Raw genomic sequence first — 17,978 nt, 5'->3', positions numbered from 1 at the left:
CCAGTTAGAATGGCCAAAATTAGCAAGACAGGAAACAACGTGTGTTGGAGAGGATGTGGAGAAAGGGGAACCCTCTTACACTGTTGGTGGGAATGCAAGTTAGTGCAGCCACTTTGGAGAACAGTGTGGAGATTCCTCAAGAAATTAAAAATAGAGCTTCCCTATGACCCTGCAATTGCACTGCTGGGTATTTACCCCAAAGATACAGATGTAGTGAAAAGAAGAGCCATCTGTACCCCAATGTTTATTGCAGCAATGGCCACGGTCGCCAAACTGTGGAAAGAACCAAGATGCCCTTCAACGGATGAATGGATAAGGAAGATGTGGTCCATATACACAATGGAGTATTATGCCTCCCTCAGAAAGGATGAATACCCAACCTTTGCAGCAACATGAACGGGACTGGAAGAAATTATGCTGAGCGAAATAAGTCAAGCAGAGAGAGTCAAGTATCATATGGTCTCACTTATTTGTGGAGCATAACAAAGAACACGGAGGACATGGGGAGATGGAGAGGAGAGGGAGTTGAGGGAAACTGGAAGGGGAGATGAACCATGAGAGACTATGGACTCTGAAAAACAGCCAGAGGGTTTTGAAGGGGTGGGGGGGATGGGAGGTTGAGGAACCAGGTGGTGGGTAATAGGGAGGGCACGTACTGCATGGAGCACTGGATGTGGTGCAAAAACAATGAACACTGTTACGCTGAAAATAAACAAATAAAAAAAAATCTAGTTATAGCTGGAGATTTTAAGAACTCTCTATAAGTAATATTTAGAAGAGGTAGACCAGCATATCAGTGAAAATACAACCTTATTAGAAAATTGATCTAAATGACATTTTTAGAATATAATGCTCAACAACTAAAGGGTTGAATTAATATGAAAATCTGCAAATAGTGAAAGTCTTAAAAGACTGACCATTTGGGGCACCTGGGTGCCTAAGTTGGTTAAGTGGCTGACTCTTGACTTCTGCTCAGGTTATGATCTCAGGGTTCTGGGAGGGAGTCCCACATCAGACTGTGTGCTTCATGGGGAGTTTGCTTGAGGATGTTCTCTCTTCCTCTTCCTCTGCCCAGTAAAATCAATCAATCAATCAATCTTTTTTTTTTTTTTTTTTTGAGGAATGGATCATGGAGATCTTTTACATTAAGAAAGACTTCACATTTAATATAAAGGGTAATGAGAAGACAGTAAAGAATTTTAGCAGGATGTAAATGATATAAATCAATTATATAGTGTCTATTTACCAAAATCCACTCCAAATATCATCATGCGTTAAGCCAAACATTTAAATGGGTTTGGGCCTTGAAGAGGAAGTTCTAAATCAAAACAGAACACAAAAAGTAGAATATCAATACCAAATCCTTTTTTTAACATGTAAAAATAAAATTTATAGAATTAAGAAAGGCAATTTTTGATAGTGTTTAGGTATCTATTAGGCCAACTGTGAATGAGCAACAAGGAAAGAGATTCTACCTTAGTGCCACCATCAAAACACAGATACACAGGCATGGGACACATACACACACACACACACACACACACACACACACACACACATGTCTGCGAACAGGAAGATCATGTCCTGACTCAGAATCTTCCTATATATATATATATATATATATATTTATTTATTTTAAGATTTTAGTTATTTATTTGTCAGAGAGAGAGTGGCAGGCAGAGGGAACCTGATGTGGGACATGATCCCAGGACCCTGAGATCATGACCTCAGCTGAAGGCAGGAGCTTAACCAACTGAGCCACCCAGTGCACCCCCCCTTTTTAAAAAGATTTTATTTATTTGAGAGAGAGTGAGAGAGCACAGAAAGAGAGTGAGAGAGAGAAGCAGAGACTCTTCCAAGATATTCTTGTAGGATAAATAAAGTTTCCCAATTTTGTTGGTCTCCTTAGACCACAAACCCCACAATTCTCTGTCTCTGATACTGCAAAAATTTTAGTCATTTCTCTAGTAAGGGAATGTAGAGATAATGGTTTTTATTCACTAAATGTGCTTTGGGATTAATCTTTTTAAGTACTGGATAGTTCTAGGCCACCAGTCAGATGGATAAGCTTGTAGGTCACTGTGTAATGTTTAGACCAAAAACAGTTAGGAAATAAGGGCTGAGCACAGATTTAACAAGGACAAGTCAAAGGGAGTCTTCTGATCCTCTTGGTCTCGTACATTTAAGAGCAGACTCAGATCACACAAAACACTACTTCTTCCCTGTAATTTTCTTTGCCTTTATTTGGCTCTCAGAGTTTCATGGGGCTACCCAGAAGGATCTGTTTCTTGCTTTGCTTACCCCATGCCTGAAATAATCCCTTAACCTTTAAATTTCCAGTCCTAAGAAACTGACAAAGCAAAATCCAACCTGACTTGAAATGTAAATGTTGACCCAATTTTCTCTTTCATGTTGCTCTCTCAGCGCTGATTTGTGTGAAACGGGAACAGATGGCAATGTGTTACTTGTGGGGGGAAAAGAATCTTTACTTCTAAAATGCTCCCCTTCACTCAATGACATACTGCCATCAATAAATATTTCACTTGCTTCATTTAATTACTCTGGCCCAGAATGCTTTGGCCACACAAGTCTAATAAAAACTCAAATAAATTATATTATTCTGGAAAGAAAGTAGAAAAATAATGATAACATAAACCATTTGATAGAGAAATATTAGAGACTAAAAGCTTTGTGTCTCAGACTGAAGGGCAGTTGAAGAGATGGTCTCAGGGGCAAATTTCAAAATAAGCTGTGGAATGAATAATATACAACTCTGTATGTTCAGTGGCCAGCATAAAGCAGGCTGGGAGCAAACCGAGGACAGGAGTGCACAAGAAAGCCTCAGTAGACGGAAGGTGTGCCAATGTTGGCTGATCCACACACACCCCAGAGGGGTTATTATGCGTATAAAATAGTTTACTGAGAAACAAGCCTAATATTTCAAATTCTCAAATAGAATTGAAAAAAAAATGTTGAACTAAAAAATATGAGAGTTCTTTTGGAATAAGAGGGGAGTTCCTATAGGGATGGACTAAAGGGAGCAGTCAGCTGCTTCTATTTAAAATCTCCCTCGTGTATGTGTGCTTTCCCTTTGGAGGAAGGGCATGCAGAAATGCTCTAAACCCTCCAGTTTGCCAGTAGTCATGCCAGGGTAGGAAATGATTCTCTTCCTTTTCTTTCCTTCCTCCCTTCCTCCCTCTCTCCCTTCTTCCCTCTCTCCCTTCTTCCCTTCTTTCCTTTCCCTTCCCTTCCTCCCTCGCTCCCTTCCTTTCCTTTCTTTCCTTCCTTCCCCATACCTCTGAGGCTTACAAATAAGTCCCTTGAACTCCCTTGACTGGAGGCAGCACATCAAAAAGCAGTATCTCTCCCTGTCCTACTGGACCTAATGGACATAATTTCTCAATGACTTATACATTGGTGTTAGTCTGGATCATGGTGGAAACTAAATTCTCCCCAGGTGGTTCAAATGAAGGGACTTAACAACAAGAACTACTCTTAAAGGGTTCCCAAGGCAGAATTTCCCGAGACTGAATTTCTAAAACCATCTTGTGGCTGTGTAATGAGCTGAAATCATGGCAGGGCAACTATAACAATCGGATCATCATCAGCTCAATACTCTCCTGGCATCAAATTGAATATTCTTTCTAACATGGTCTGCTAATCTTATTTAGGCTGCTAAAAGAAGCTCTGGGTGAATCATGACAAAAGACACTGGTGGTATAAAGGGCAGGGTGGTATTTAGGACCTCGGAGGACTAGGTTTGACTCCTCTACCTTCAGTAGAGACTGAACTTTAGGAAAGTCATTTAAACTTCTCTGGGCCTCGGCTTCCTTATTTATAAAGTAGTGATAGCCAACAGTTCCCCCCAAAACACGATATTGTTACTATTTGTCAAATAGAGCTAGAATAAAGGTATTGATCTTACTCTAGTGTTCAGAAGGCAGACAGTAGAGTCACACTTTCTGGTCTTTTTGAATCCTCTGAAACGTAACAAACTATAATCTTTGACATGTTACAGAACTCTTGGTGTCTTCCTCCATAAATGGGAGGTATTGTACCACTTAGTAAGATAATACATTTAAAGTGATTTAAATAGTGACTGGCACATACTTCATTTATGGAAATTTCATATATAGAAATCTACATAAAAATGATTCCTGCAAATATGCAGACATGAACTATACCCATAGTTGGACTCCCAGTTTGAACTTTCACCCTAACTTTAAATTCCTTTGTTGCAAAATCAGTATTTACTAGCAAATTCTTTTGTAAGGATCTCAGAAATGTTACACCTGAGAGTTGAAATTTCAAGGCCTAGGTGCCAGCTCTGGTGGTGTACACTAAGTTCTGTGGGTCTGGATGTGAGCATCATGCATGAGTGTGTTGTGTCTGTGTTCTTCATTCTCCAGCCTTTACAGCTAATGAATTCTCTCCTATAGTTTTCCTCTTTTCTTTTGTTTCCAGACTCAGAGAGAACTTTCAAATTTTGTATTTTTCCCTCTATATCATTGATTCGATATTTTTGAGAATTGGGTTCTAAGGATGGTTTTAATGTGGCTGTTTTAAAATGTCCTTATAACATTCCCTTACCTTTACAAAATTTTAAGTTTTTTACTGAAGTCTGCCAGTTTTTTTCAACCAACCCCTTTTTAAAATTGACTCCTTTTCTATTATCTCATTTGAACTCTTTTACTATAATCTATCATCTCAGTATTTTATTAAAAGCATATGGCAGTTGTTTTCAACTCTGCCAAGAGCTCAGATGCTGGAGTCAGGCTCCCTGAGTTTGAACCCTGGCTTTGCCATTTACAAAGCTATATGGCATGAGCATGTTATTATGTCTTGTTTGTTTCTTCATATGTAAAATGGGAATAATCTTATAATTCCTCATGTTAATTGTAAGAGGGGATATGCATTAAATATTTAGAATGCTATTGAAAAATAGCTCTCAAAACATAACTGTCATTTTTAAATGGCTCTTTTCTCCACAGAAAATATTTATATCTATGTCATGTGTACCATATTTGTATCAACACAAATGCACACAATATACACATATTTATTTACCTATGTGTATTGTGCATGTACACATAAATCCTTTTTTGCACTGAGTATCAGAGTTTTAGTCTTTTTTATGTTGCAGACTTTCATTCTTTATGTCTACTCCTCCTTGAAAGAAGCCCATCCAGTTCTGATTTTTGCCCGTAAAGAGAGAAGACACATTCTCCACACTTGCCCTCATGAGCCACCTGCTACTGTGAGAATGTTCCTATCACAATGTGGGTGCTGCTTGGTGTCTCCAAGCACCACATACTTCCTGGTATTTCAGTCTTTGATGTGGGATATATTTGCTGGCGTCAGTGTTGGATTATTTTACTAGGAAGAATAGAATGTAATCCTGGTTAATATATAGGAACTCCCACAGAAATAAGAATAAATTAAAAAGTTAAACCTGTCACCTGTAAGAGTACAGGTCACCACTATTATGAGCATCTCCTGTCCAGCTCATTTCTACTGACGCCTCCCCACCCCCACCTTTTCTGATTTAGGGCTTTAATATGGCTTTTGACAGAGAAAGTGACTATTGTATTATTGAAGTTGACTATTGGTTTCTAGTGATGCTTTTCAAGATAGTCTATGGTTTTAGACTTTTTTTAGGTCTGTGCATATAAAGCTTAAAAATAAAGGCAGTTCCTGGCTCCTACGTGTTAACAATCAATTTTTCAAAAAAGTTTTTATGGTAGTAAAATACACAGAATGCAAAATTTGCCACCTTCACCATTTTTACATATACAGTTCAGGGATATTAAGTACATCCATACCGTAGTGCAACTATCACCGCCATCCATACCCATAATGCTTTTCCTTCCTTCCTTCCCGTCCTCCCTCTTTTCTTTTCTTTTCTTTTTTTTTAAAGATTTTATTTATTTATTTGACAGAGAGAGAGATCACAAGTAGGCAGAGAGGCAGGCAGAGAGAGAGGGGGAAACAGGCTCCCTGCTGAGCAGAGAGCCCGATGCGGGGCTCGATCCCAGGACCCTGAGATCATGACCTGAGCCGAAGGCAGCGGCTTAATCCACTGAGCCACCCAGGCGCCCCCATTTTTCTTTTTTTTAAAATATTTTATTTATTCATTTGACAGAGAGAGAGATCACAAGTAGGCAGAGAGGCAGGCAGAGAGAGAGGGAGAAACAGGCTCCCCACTGAGCAGAGAGCCCGATGCGGGGCTGGATCCCAGGACCCTGAGACCATGACCTGAGCCAAAGGCAGAGGCTTAAACTACTGAGCCACCCAGGCGCCCCTCATTTTTCATTTCTTTTCTTTTCCTTTCTCTCCCTCTCTCCCTTCCTTCTTGAATTCTTTTACAGAGAGGTGGGGGTCGGATAGTGGGAGAGGGAGAGAGAGAATCGTATGCAGACTCTATGCCCGGTGTGGGGCTCAACCCTATGATCTTGAGATCCTGACCTGAGGCAAAATCAAGAGTCAGATGCTCAACCAACTGAGCCATCCAGGTGCCCCTCAAAAACTTTTCATTTAAAACTAAATTCTGTCCTTATCAAATAATTCCCAATTTCCCTCTCCCCCTTGGCCCCTGGTAACTACCATCCTACTTTCTGTCTTTATGATTTTGACTTGTCTGAGTACCTCCTGTAAGTGGAATCATACAGTATTTGCTCTTCAGAGACTGGCTTATTTTACTTAAAATAATCTGCTCAAGGTTCATTCATGTTGTCGCGTACTACGAAATTTCCTTCCTCTTAAAGATTGAACAATATGCCGTTGTTTATATATGCCAAATTTTGCTTCTCCATTAAATCATTGAGGGACACATGGGATGTTGTCATATTTTAGCTCTGACAAATAATGGTATTATAAACATGCGTGTACAAATATCTCTTTAAGATCCTACTTTCAGTTCTTTTGGGTATATGCCCAGAAGTGGAATTGCTAGATCATATGTCAATTCTTTGTTTCTTTTTTTTGGGGGGGTGGGGAGACACAATTAAATTTTACAATGGATATGGGGCTATCTGAAAATGTAAAGAACAATTTTACGCTAATAAATTGAACACCAGAGTGAAATGGTCAAATTTAAGAGACAAATACTAACATTCATTCAAGAAAAGAACAGATAACCTGTATCCATTAAAGAAACTGAATTTTCAGTTAAAAACTTTCCCAAAGACATTACAAGAAAACTGTAGACAGAGATCCCTCATGAAAGTATATGTTGCATTTTTATAAAATATGTAAGTAAAATCCCTATATATGTTTATATAGCTTTGTATGAAGGATAGAGGAAATAGCAGAACCATATTTTTCACTTTGTCTAACTTGGGGAAATTAAGGATAATGAAGAACACATTGAGGTTGTTTTTTTTTTAAATCTGTATTACTTAAATTTTATAAGCATACATTAATTTTAATTTTTTAATTTATTTATTTGAGATAGAGAAAGAGAGAAAAAGAAAGAGGGGAGGGGCAGAGGGAGGGAAAGAAGCTTAAGCAGACTCACTGCTGAGCATGGAACCCAAAGCAGGGTTTGATCCCAGGACCCTGAGATCATGACCTGAGTCAAAATCAAGAGTTGGACTTAACCGACTGAGACACCCAGGCACCCCCATTGTTTTTCAAAATTTAAAAAATGTAACGAAAGAAAGAAAGAAAGAAAGAAAGAAAGAAAGAAAGAAAGAAAGAAAGAAAGAAAGAGAAAGGAAGAAAGGGAAGAGAATCCACTTCATTGTTTTGGCAAGAGGAATATTTGAATCAGCACATCTGTTTAATGCCTACTAGGTTTCGGCCCCTATGTGTGGTTCTGAGGACACAACAATGAATAAATGAAACAGTATCAGTCTCAATGATCCTTAATACAATAGAGTGAGATGGACAGAAAGGAATGGAGTTCCTGTCTCAATTACAGTTACAATTAGTATGCATGGTCATTGAAAGCATGAAACCTCCTCCCTCAGTTGTGTGTCTGGCACATAGCTGATATTATTTAATAAGTGTTTGCGGAATGAATGAATGATGTGTGTGGAACAGTAAAGCACACATAGAAAGTGAACACTTCTATCCATGGAGCAGGAAAGGAGAGAGAGAGAGTGGTGGGGGAGGGGCTTTAGTTAGCCTTTCAGCATTGTAGGTGTTCATAGTGACTGCTAAGGAGCAGATAAAGGGAACTTCAGGCAAAGCAAGGCATGCATGAAAAACTGGGAATCACATGGCATGATTAAGGAATGGAAGTTACTCAGCACAATTGCTGCACTGTACACAAATATGGTTGGTTTCAGAAATAAGGCAGGAAAAGGGATAAAGAATAGCTTCATTTACCAGGATAAAACATTTCGATTGGAGTTAAGAAGATCAGAAAAAGCATAGAAGTAAGGCTCTCAGAGGCAGAAGATTATTTCTTTCTCTGATTGAATATATGTATTGATATATTCATGTGTGTAGGGACCATGATTGTTGGTCACACTCTCTATGAAACAGTGAAATAGGAGATAGGAGGTAGGTCCCCTATCCATAAATAAATGTGAAGATAGCTAGGGTGTGAGAGAATGAAGAGAATTTATAATTACTATATTTATTTTATGAGTCTTTTGAGTCTCAAACTCAAACTCAAAAGGAGTTGCTCATATTCATATCCTGCTGTCTGGTCATGAAGGGAGTGACTGCAACTGCCGGACAGAACGTTGTCATGGCTGCCTCTGTAACCCTCAGGGTTTATGACGAATGGCCCCAACCCTCTCACTGACTGGAGATTATTTCCTACAAAATACTAACTTTCATGAGTGAGCATGAAGGCACAGATTTTTTTTTTCAGAATCCATTTTTGTTTCTCTTATAAAATTTCACCTATTTCCAAATACAGACATATTTGGAGATTGAGAATCTAAGTAAATAATTTAGGGCTAAATTCTTTTGACTTGAGAGCTTCAAACTGAGAAATCAGGACACTAGGAAATCCTGTTGAATTATTTTCCCCTTTTCATTTCAAAGTAAACAGTCGACCCAACTCCCTCCTCATTTCTTCTGTTTGTTTATAGGTACTGAGATTCAAGAGTGAGGGGCTCTTCCCTGCTCTCAAGCTTCTGAAACAAGTCTGAATCCTAATCCACAAAGACAATTGTCTGAGAAACAAAATTTGCTTCATTTTCCTCTAACTCAACTTAACCTCTTACACAGAAGCCCCATGACACCAACGAGAAACTTTTAGGATTTCTATCTTGTGGTCATACTCCAGCTTTTGTTCCAGGATATTACACGGGTAAGGTAGGTGGAAGGGTAGAGGATGCAGGTGGGGGGAGAGGGAATCTGCTTCTCGGTCACTTGTCCACATTGATTTTCACTGGAACATCCATTATCCCCATCTGCCTGGTTCCCATAAGATCCAGGGATTCTCTGCTGTTCTGAGCCATGATTCTGGCATGGAATTTTTTTTTTTTTTTTTTTTTTAACCAGACTGAATATGGGGTCATCTGCCTTATGTGCCCCACAGCTATTTCTTTCTTGGGTCTTGTGGCCTTCCCAGCATCACTGTGGTGTACAGTTTTCCTCTGCTTTTGGGACACATAGACCTCTCTATTTAGCTTGCCATTTCTCCCCCACCCCAACTCAGAGGACTTTTTATAAGGATATACAGTAAGGGATTGTTTTTGTGTGTGTGTGTGTGTGCTAGTTTATTTCAAGATAATCTGTCCATCCCTTCAAATTCCTCCTTCCAAATGTTTAGACATTTTTACAAACTACAACCCAGAAAGACTTGTGGGGAAGTAGAGGAAAAGAAAAAGATAATATCTCCAAATGTTTACCCACTGCGTTTTTATATATCATAGCCATCCTCTCTGTTAGGCAACAGTAAAACTGTCAAACACAGACTTGGCCATCCATATACATCCTTTTGTCAGGGGAGGCAAAAAAATCGTTCCATATACCTATAGGCTCAGACTTGGTTTTATTTAACCAATGTTTACTGAACATGCGCTGTTTGCAGAATACGGTGCGTAACACAGAGTTGAAGAAAAACAAGATTTCTGTCCTGGAGGAATTTGCAGTCTAGTGAAGAAGAAAAACTCGAACATAAATAACAGTAATGTAAAACCCAAAATGATTAATCTGCCCACTTGAGTCATAAACAAAGAGCTTTGGGAGTGCTGAGAAGGCGATTAATTTTAATCAGGGGATTGGAGAAAACTTTAGACCTAGCGCTGACTCACACAGCCTAACCGGTAAACAGAACATTAACAACTCTCTGGGCATCTGCTGGGGTGGGGGGCGAAGGGGGTGGGAAACAGCGAAGAGCTCACTGCTTCTTCAACCCCTGGAAAAGCTCAGGTGTGTGCCTTGGAGGGTCCAGAATTTAAACGTAGTTTCTGTGCTAAGGAACTCTCCCCATGCATCCCTGCTCACTGTTAGAGTGAGCCATTTCTCTCTGCCATTATCTACTTTTCTAAAGCTTCAGCCTTCAGGTCAGTCATTCTCTTGCCTGCTTGATTTTTTGATGGTGGGGGTTGGGGGGAGTGGGGGGGGTTTGTTTGGTTCTCTGTCTTTTTTAATGTTTCCTTTAGCTGTCCTTTTTCAACCTCACAAACGGACTTCAAATTCTGAACCCCTTTGTGCTTGGCATTTTCCGACTAGCTAAACTTTGTTCATAAGCCTCAAAGAATCAGAAGCTTTAGGAAAATGACATGGTCAATAAAGCAGAAGAAGAAAATGGGATTTCTTTGTCTTAAAAAAAAAAAAAAAAAAGCTAAACCCTTAAAAGCATATTACTAAGTGAAAAGAGCCAATCTGGAAAGGCTACCTACTATATGATTCCAACAACATGACAAAACTGGAAAAGGCAAAATTATGGAGACAGTCAAAAGATCAGGGTTTGCTAGGGGTTTAGGGGCTAGGGGTCGGGAGAGATGAATAAGCAGAACACAAAGGATTTTTTTTTTTTTTTTTTTTAGAGCAGTGAAGGTACCATAGGTGTGGGTATATGCCATTATACATTTGTCAAAATCCATAGAATGTACAACACCTAGAGTGAACCAGAATATAAGCTATGGACTTCGGGTGGTAATGATGTGTCAGCGTAGGGTCATCATTTGTAACAAATGTACCATTCTGGTGGGAGACCTTGACAGTAGGAGAGTTTCTGAATGTATAGGGTGAGGGGATATATAGGAAATCTCTGTACTTTCTAATTTTTGCTGTGAACCTAAAACTGCTTTAAAAAATAAAGTCTACTTAAAAAAATTTTTTTCAAGTTAGTATGCATTGTTTTTTCTACTTCCTCCCCCTGCCCCACCAATGAGGGACTGTTCTTATATTCATTTAACTATAATAGTGCCTTCGGAGTGTCTGTACTAGTCTCTGCTGTTTGTCAGCCTTGTAGAGTGAAATTGTCTTTCACTTTAACAGGACATAAGTGGTAGGTAAATCTTTCACTCTCCTGGTCCATATATATATATATATATATATATATATATATATATATATATATTTAAGATTCACTGTATTTTTGCTTCCTGCAATAAGTATTGTGCCTTGATGTATACTTCAAAGAGATATGACCCAGATAAGAAAGGGCAAAAAGAAAGGAGAAAATCAATATGGGAAAATATCATTCTTGATTGCTGTGAAACATTTCAATGCTCCCTATTTGTTTTATCACTCAAAGAAAAACTCTGACGGTATACAAGACTTATTTAGCACCATACAAAGTGTGTGATGCTGAGAGAAGACAGTGTGCCTTGACCAGTCACCATGGTAACTTCTAAAAGCAAACATTATGTCTGATTAGGTTGCCTTCTCAGGAAGAACTGACCAGGAAAAGATCTTTTGAAAAGTTTAAAATGAAGGCTAGGAAGATACTGGTACTAATTCTACCCAGCTGCTCTCCTCCCCGACTCTCCTAATAAGAGTGACTCACACAATTTTTTAGAACCTTTTCCCACTCCCATAGAGAGCTTCCAATGACATCCTCCCCTTGTTGAAAATGTGCCTCAGTTCAGTTCTTTGTGGTTATTGTCTCCACAGCCCATAATCAGAATTCCAGATATCTTTGTGGTTGCTTGTAAGGAGATTAATGAATGCTCCTAAAGAAAAAAATAATAATAATAAAAGAAGTGAAACATAATCGGCTCTAAAAAAAAAAGTTGTAAAAGGAAGCAAAAACTCAATCACGTCTGTCTTACAGAATTTGGGAGGCAGGCAGCAGTAAGGTGAAAACATCGAAGAAGCCAGGAGACTGCTTTATGTTAGATTATTTTGGGGGAAGCTCTTATGCTTATTTTGTGAAAGCTCTTTTGGAAATGATCTCTGCTTTTAAAAGAGGATCCTTATAAACAAGATATTTTTCCCACTAAGTTTCTGCTACTAGCACTAGTGTCCATAAAGCACAATGTGTATCCATTAGTCTATTCTTCCTATTTAATTTCTTAAATAATGTAAAAAAGCAAGTGACTTCACGGGAGGCTAACGAATGTAAAGAGGGTCACCAAGTAAGGACGTGATCGTTTTACTCCTACTATAACTGAGAGGGTAAAGTCTTCCTGGGCTGGTATAATATTTGATAGCAGTGGGCTTAGACAGAATTCAAGTAAAGTCTGCAAAATATGCGCAAACCTTCTGGTGCTTTGTAAACCTAAAACATTGGGCCGCATCAAAACGTCACTGTCCACACTTAACACTGGTGTGGTAAGTAACTAAGGAATCAGTTATTCAACTAACATAGGAAACAATTTTTGAATTTGAGCAAAAGGTAAAACTAAGTGTCATTCTTTTTTTTCTCTTTAGTGAAAGGAAACAGCTTTTTTTTCTGATTATACATGAATATTGCCACAAATCCTAGAGAGAAATGTGATAATATACATCAAAATTAAAAATGCACAACTCTTTTGCCTAGAGATAGAGCTCCACATGTGCAAATGAAAATGCGTGCATTCCAAGATTCTTATTAAAGCAAAAGATAGGAAGTTGTCTAAATGTATTCTGTGGGCAGGAGGTTAAAAGTGATGACGTAGTCATACAATGTAATACTATTTTGTTTTTAAAAAGAATGAGGACGTGCTATATGGACCAATAAGGATATGGACCAATAAGGAATAATCCCCGAAGTATACTCTTAAATGACAAGACAGCAAATAGATATGTCCTAAGTGCTTGTCATATATTAACTCATTTGAAGCTCACAATAATCCCCTTGTGTTGGTACTCTTATAATTCCTGTATTATAGATGAGATCTGGGGCACGTAAAGATTAGGTAACCTGCTCAAGGTCACAGAGCTAGTAAAGGTTAAGGCCAGATTTGACCCCAGAGTATCTATCTAACTTCAGAGTTTGCAGTATTAAACACTGAAAAATACTATAAAGCAATGTTTAGAATCATGTACATAATACACTGCTAATGTGTAACAAAGAAAAATATATACACACACACACATACTTAAGCATGTGCACAAACACGCACACACAGTCTGCAATATTCATGGATTCACCTACTTGCTAAAATGTCCTTAAAACCTCAAAATCAATATTTACCAAACTTCCTAGGTCAAATGAGGTGGCACTTGGCCTTCTTGTTTGTATTCCTATACTGTGAATAAAGTGTCCATTTTATAGTGTACTTAGTGCCCATTTTTGTTTTCTCATTTTTGTGCTTTTAGTTGGTGACTTTGCTGTTTAAAATGGTCCCAAGCATAGCGCAGAAGAGTCGTCTGGTGCTGCTAACCCCAAGAAGGCCGTGATGTTCCTCAGAGAAAATAACGTGTTAGATAAGCTTTGTTCGGGCATGAGTTATAGTGCTATTGGGTGTTAGATCGATGTTAATGACTCATAAATAAGATATCTTTAAACAGAAACACATAAAAGAGAAAGTTACATATTGATCAGTTGGTGACAAGGTTGCAACCAGAGGTCACAGGAACTTAACTCTGTATTCTGTCTAGGAGTAATGATGCAGGAGTTGCTAGTTCAACGTTCACAGAGACTCTGGAACATAAGTACTGTGAATTACAAGAATCAATTACATACATATGTATGTGGGTATATGTGGTTCTGTATGTACCATGCATAGGGAAATCTTAAGGTGATAAACTGTTTACAGTGGTTGTTTGGGGGAGGATAACTATGATACCAGATGGTGTTCAGAAGTGAGAGAAAGCCTTTCTTTTCCCCTTATGAAATTTTACCATGTGTATCATCTATTGACATATTTTCATGCAAACATTACAGAGAAAAGAAGTTTCCCAAACTTTTGCATAATCCCACCTTCCTGCAAATGAATTCATAAAAAAAGTTCCTAGGCTTTTGAAATGCAAATAGAATGTACATGATCATACTCTACTATATCTTGCTTTTTTAAACTTTGTATGTTGACCTTTTTTCTAGGTCAAAACATAGAGAGGTACCTGTTCCTCCTTTTCCTTCTACAGCCCGCCACAAACACAGCCCCATACTGAGACACAGACATCACAGATTTCTGGCTTTCCAGACTGCCCTCCCACAACTGGCATTTTTGCAAGACCATAGCAGCAATGTTTTGACAACAAAATCATGCCTTGACTCTGAAATTTGAAGTAAGAACATAGAGGAGGGTATATCAAAAAATGAGGAGAATTTCCTGAAAAGTTTTGTCATTTTTGTATGTTTTTACTTTTCAGCCTGAGCTGGAGAATTTTCATTACAAAAAAATAGAAAAAGAAAAAATTTACTGAGTCAGTCACATACTAGGTACTGTATGCATGTGTATATACGTATTTTTTTGATCTCACACTATGGGAGTTAGATAGAATCATTCCCATTTTATAGACAGAGAAAACAGGCTTACCCAAACGAAGCCATTCATGTCTGTTGATAGCGAAGAAGGGAACCCCTTTCTACATTCATCTTCAGGCTAAATGTTTACGGATACTTTTGTCCTAATCCTAATATTTAATAGTCATATCTTCAGGTTATATGGCCACTTTTTATCAATTTATACCACATTACATGGCATCCAGATTCCCCAAGACCACATAACAGGTACAATGTTAATTCCAGAACATAAGAACCAGACTGACTACTGGAATCACAAATGCACATGACTCATTGCATTAGACAATGAAATCCTAACCTTTTTGGTACATCCACGTTTTCTAATAAAACTAGTCTCCACCAGGAAGATTCTGGTTTTGCTATTCAAAAATAAATAACAACAACAACAACAACAACAACAACAATGACCCTTAAGATACTGACATGCCAGCTTAGAAAAAAAGATGACAAAAAATTATAGTTACTTAAAATAATGGCTTCCAGACCATAGGACAAAGTTAAGTTGAATATAAATGAAATCAAGGAATTATTCTCATGATTTTATTTCAATTAGACCTGCTGGTATACTGGGTGTTTAAGTTTGAGTTGTAATACCCACTAATTTCCCCTAGAGGGAGAATGAAACAAGAATAGGCAAATAGAGCGTTAAAAGGTAGATAAAGTACAATGATCTTGAGGATGGCCCCTTAACAGAGAAAAGACATTTTGCTGAAACTGTTATAAGCAAAACCAGAGTGGGTAGTATTATTATGATATATTTTCTAAGTACAGTTGACTCAACATCTAAAATAAAAAGGATCATGTTTTTAGTTTCCCTTTAATTTTGAATAGAAAATAACTATGCACACACACAATTTCACCTACTGCACTCTTTATAAATTGCAATAATATCCACATTCTAAAAGAGATGAAGAGCGGCTAAAAACACTCTTTTAAAAAAATGTGCATTTAGTACTTAGTATTCATGAAATGAATACGATGCTTATCTACTTAAATATTCAAGTAAAGCAGCTTAAGTAAAGGAGGACTCCTGCAAAGCAAATTATCCAATGCTATATAAAATAATGCATAAAATTAAGTACCAAGATGATTATCCTTCCTCACCCCACAATCTCCTCATGATGGTCAATGTTCTGCTAAAATGATCCAGTCTTTTAAAGTTTGGAGATCCGGAGGAAAACCACTGAAATAAGTGTTTATGTGCATTGTGCAGGAACTGAAATTCAGGTAGCTTCACTGTTATTACAGAATCTGAAGAGATAAACAACAAAGGGAGATGAGATCACTATCTCCAGAAATAAAGGTTTCCACAAGAGAAACAATGTGGAAGAAAATTATCCTCCTTGCTAACAATATGGTGATCAGCCTTTCCTGCTTTCTCCTGATGATGAGGTGATGTCACTGGTCAGAAGCGCTGGCCTATTTTCTGTTCTGCCTATGGTGGGTTGAATTGGATGAAAATAAACATCTTACATAACAGGCCGGCTGTGCACTTGATCTTTTTTTTTTTTTCCCAAGGAGATTTTCCCAGTGTGAATTCTGCATGTACAATTAACATTGGCGAAATTTCAGCTAAAAAATCTGTTAGGTTTATAAGCAGATTGACAATACAGCCCATGTATGCTGCCTCCCGTTCCCCGCAGCCACCCTACCTCCTACATGCGCGCACACACACACACTGCCTCTCCGCCACAATCACCTCCACCACCATCACCTCCACTCCTCTGGTAATCAAACCAGCTTTGTACTGAGAGAAAAGGGAAAATAGGCAAGTTAAAATTGAAATTGGTCTTCAAAGAATTGTAACAAAATAGAAGATTGCAGATTAGAGCCATTGTCTTATTCCGGTGATGTCAATCAGACCCCTTCCCCCACAACTTGGGGCTTGCTTTCTCAAAATTGAAGATGGTGAATCAAAGATTACATGCCTAACCAAAATGATGCAGCCCAGTGTTAGGAGCCTTCATGGTCATGAAAAGAACAAACCCAGCAGAGAGAACTTCCATTGTAATTTGTGATAAATAACACAAATTCTGGGGATCTCTGTCATACATCCCATTTTATGAATTTTTAGGCTCTGGCATTTATTGTGGAGGCTACATATGGAGTGAATATGTTAAACTGAGCATTCAAGCGGGTTTCCCTAATTCCTGAAGATACAATAAAATCAGAAGTGCCAAAGAGCTGAAGCAAACACGCACTGGAACAGCCTGTATGGAACGCATTTGAAATCAGCAATATAACTTGCAGTGGGTTGGATGAGCCCATCAACGGATTTAGTGGTCTTACTTCCAGAGGAAATAATCACACAGTCTTTACTCAGTACAGTAAATATTTGAATACCTATCATATGCCCAACACCTGACAAGTATTAAATAACCTACATAGTATAGAGTGAACTTAGACTATGATACAATATTTTTACAAGCTAAGCACTAAATATAAATGTTACTAATCCATAGTTCAAGAGAGGAAAACTATTAAAAGTAAATGCGAAGGAACAGATGATGAATTAAGATTATAGGATCCTTCCTGGCACAAAAATAATCACCAGTTTTCTGTTCCAAGCTGAAGCCAATTTGGGAAGGGCCAAGATGCAACTCTCTTTTGCTGGGCACATATACATAATGTCAACTCAAGAAAACCAGTCGTATACCTATACGTGCATCACTGTGTACCATTTAGAGGTGCTGACCTATGTTCAGAGGCTACTCTTTTTTTAAATACAAGTATATAGTTGACATACGATATCCCATTGGTTTCAGGTGTACATCACAGGGATTCAGAATTCTTATCCATTATGAAATGATCCCTATGATAAATCTAGTTACCATCTGTCTTCTATAAGTGCACTCGTATGTTACATACCTGCTTAATATACACCAGCAATAATAGAGAAAAAATATACATATATACATAAATATACATATTTTTATATATACATATATATACATATATACGTATATATATGTATATATGTGTGCATGTGCGTGTGTGTGTGTGTGTGCGTGTGTGTGGGTGTGTGTGTATATACACAACGTGCCATCTATGTTACTCTGGAAAGATAACTGCATTTACATTCTAAAGATTCGTATTTAAATATCAACTCTTTTCCTGCCAGTAAGACCTTAAGCAATTAATTATACTTCTCTAAGCCTCAGTTTTTTCAACA

At 38.1% G+C, this 17,978-nt stretch overlaps 1 long non-coding RNA gene across 1 annotated transcript in view; it reads right to left on the bottom strand.

Annotated features, from left to right (window-relative positions):
* LOC123946123 overlaps nucleotides 1–15,990 on the bottom strand; it is a 92,174-nt gene extending 76,184 nt beyond the window's left edge. Inside the window, exon 1 of the long non-coding RNA XR_006819598.1 lies at nucleotides 15,911–15,990. This is a non-coding gene — a long non-coding RNA (uncharacterized LOC123946123). The remainder of the gene's footprint in view (nucleotides 1–15,910) is intronic.
* Between the last annotated feature and the right edge of the window lie 1,988 nt (nucleotides 15,991–17,978).

The sequence above is a fragment of the Meles meles genome, chromosome 7, assembly GCF_922984935.1.
Source record: "Meles meles chromosome 7, mMelMel3.1 paternal haplotype, whole genome shotgun sequence".
Taxonomy (NCBI): Eukaryota; Metazoa; Chordata; class Mammalia; order Carnivora; family Mustelidae; genus Meles; species Meles meles.
This window is presented reverse-complemented; position numbering and strand designations above follow the sequence as displayed.